Raw genomic sequence first — 3,230 nt, forward strand, 5'->3', positions numbered from 1 at the left:
AAAACCATACTTAGATTGTGTTTCAACTATGTCAACCGTACTTAAGCTATCAGATAATTATAGTCGACGGTACAATTGCTATTACCACCTCTGATTCGAAACCGTACATGAAATTGGGATTTCATACGGCTCCCCATAAGTCACCCGAGAGGGGGATTGGTAGTTAATCACTTCCTTTGCGCGACACCCCCCTGAGGAGCGTCCCAATCTCAACCAATGGGATTCTGTTTGCTACAGGGAGTGATAGCTTCTGAATCCATCTCAACCTTTTCAGTTATTTTTTGATATAATTCGGAATCTTCCACCGTTTCTCGGTGGAATGGGATTTACCGATACTTCTTTTATATCTCCACATAGATGGATCCCTACCTATCTTTATTTCAGCCGAGAAGAGGATTAGCCTGAGGATTCCTATGATCCCAATCCTCTTGAGACTACTACGTAAAGGAGATACTCGCATATATCAATAATTTTTTCCGCCAGGGGCAGAAAAATCAAACCGTTGAAAGGATTACTTCGTTCCGGATAGTCATAATCTAAGTAGATAGGAATATACTCGGGATTGGGATTTTCAAGATGTACTACCTAGTCATCCCTACCGAGGCTAAGTCTTTATCCAATTAAAGAGAAAAGAGATTTTATTATGCAACTTTTTTCTCCACCCTTCTCACAAATCTCTTGTGTATATTAGTGTTCCTGACCATCCACTCCCGCTCAATCCCGGAAAAGAGGTTCAGTCCCTTCTTGTCCCCGCTTCAGGCCCTGTAAATCTATCCCGTACCTGGGGGCAAACAGTGTTTACTGCTCGGACATGCTTTCACTCCCGTACATGGGGGATGGGACTCGATTCACTCGCTGCAAGACGCTGTTCGATCTCACCCAGATGACTATCCAGTTGTTCTGTCAAATCAGTGAAAGATTCTTCATTCCGAATCTCTATATCGGAATAACCCTCTTCCCATCAATCTTATTCAGCGAGTCGCACGTGGGGATATGGATAGTACACATGGGGCTGGGGGTATTTCGTAACTAATTGATTGAGCAGCAGCTCTAAGACCACCTGGAGGGGAATATTTATTATTTGAACCATATCCTGCCATAAGTAGCCCTAGGGGAACGATACTTGAGATGGCGATCCAAGAGAAAGCACCTATACTCAGATCAGCTAGAATAATGTGCTGCCCGAAGGGTATCACCAAGTGGCTTATAAAGACTGGTATGACTACCACAGCTGGTCCAATATTGAATAGCCAAGTATCGCCCCTGGCTGGAACAATATCTTCCTTCAGTAGGAGCTTGACTCCATCGGCCAGGGATTGGATAATTCCCAAAGGACCTGCATATTCAGGTCCGATACGCTGTTGTACCCCCGCAGATACCTTTCACTCGAGCCGTACGATAACTAATACTCCTACTGTAATTCCTACGATAAGGGTGGGAATGGAAATCAGAATCCAAATCAATTCGGAAGAATCTCTCGAAACTCCCAATTTGTGAAATAAGTCAATCACGCGTTCCTCGAAATTTTTTGTACCAATTGCCGTTTCGGCGATCAACCTCCCCCATGATGATATCTATACTACCTAATATTGTCGTAATATCGGCTAGTTTCATTCCTTCTACCAATTGAGAGAGAATTTGCAGATTTATGAAGCCAGGCGGACGAATCTTCCGTCTCCGGGGAGAAACACTATCATCTCCAATCAGAAATATCCCTAATTCCCCTTTGGGAGCTTCCACCCTTACGTAATGCTCCTGCTCAGGTAATTTGAAAGTGGGAGAGGATTTCTTACCGACAAATTGATAGTCAAAATCATTCCATCCCATTTCCTTTCGTTGCTGACTAAGGCGTCGAGATTCCAAATTTTCATATGGACCTCCCGGAAGGAGTCTCGAGGCCTGTTGAATTATTCTTATGGATTCTCTCATCTCGCCGATTCGTACCAAATAACGGGCCAATGAATCTCCTCCTGTTTGCCATTGGATCCGCCAATCCGATTCGTCATAACATTCGTAGTGATCCACCTTGCGAAGATCCCATTGAATCCCCGAGGCTCGCAACATGGGTCCGGATAAGCCCCGATCTATAGCTTCTTCCCTACCAGTGACACCTATCCCCTCCACTCGTTTCAGAAATATAGGATTATTTGTGATAAGTCGTTCATATTCATCGACTTTTGAGAGGCAATAGTGGCAGGAATCCAAACATTTATCTAGCCACCCATATGGTGAATCTACCGCTACTCCCCCGACGCGGAAATAATTATGCGTCATTCACATACCCGTAGCAGACTCAAGTAAATCATAAATCATTTCCCTTTCTCGAAATGTGTAGAAAAAAGGGGTTTGTGCACCGACATCCGCCAGAAAAGGTCCGAGCCATGACGGGTGGGGAGCTATTCGACTTAGCTCGAGCATAATAACTCGTATGTAACTAGCTCTTCTCGGTATTTGAATATTTGCCAACTTCTCCGGCGCATTCACTGTTATTGCCTCGGTAAACATGGTGGCTAAATAATCCCATCTCGTCACGTGGGGAAGATACTGCAGAATCGTCCGGTTTTCAGCAATTTTTTCCATCCCTCTATGTAAATAGCCAAGTATTGGTTCACAACCAACGACATTTTCACCGTCTGGAGTAACAATAAGTCGAAGGACACCGTGCATCGACGGGTGGTGGGGACCCATACTCACTATAACTGGATCCACTTTCGTAGGAGGTATACCCATGAATTATGTTCCTGGTAATTTTTGCAGACCCTAGCTTCGGTAGAACTGGATTTCTATAAATTGGAATCGGCGTCTCTTCAATCTCCGAATACCCAAGTTGCTTATTATGTTATCGTATAAAGTCGGATCCTTTTTGGATGAATGAATTAAGAGACGCTTGCGTCTTCCCAATAATTTCCACAAACCCCTCTGAGAGGAGTAATCCTTGGAATGTGATTTCAAATGAGAAGTGAGTTTCGAGACTTGATCGGTCAAGTAGCATATTTGAGACTCAGCAGACCCTGTATCCCCTTTCTCACAAATCAACGTCGAATTGGTAGATATAGCCTTATCCGTAATAGTAGTAATAATAATTGTTTATCGAATTCATTGTATAGGATTTGCCTACTAATTCGGGTAGTATTGGTCCGAGCGAGGGAGATGAATACTCCTATAATCGGGGAAATCGTCACTCAATAGATTCGGTTATCGGTGGGAATTTGTTTCCCACCAACGAGTAG

Source organism: Dipteris shenzhenensis, unplaced genomic scaffold, assembly GCF_047967505.1.
Source record: "Dipteris shenzhenensis isolate YYH24624 ecotype China unplaced genomic scaffold, Dip_SZ_1.0 scaf0510, whole genome shotgun sequence".
In the NCBI taxonomy this organism is placed as follows: Eukaryota; Viridiplantae; Streptophyta; class Polypodiopsida; order Gleicheniales; family Dipteridaceae; genus Dipteris; species Dipteris shenzhenensis.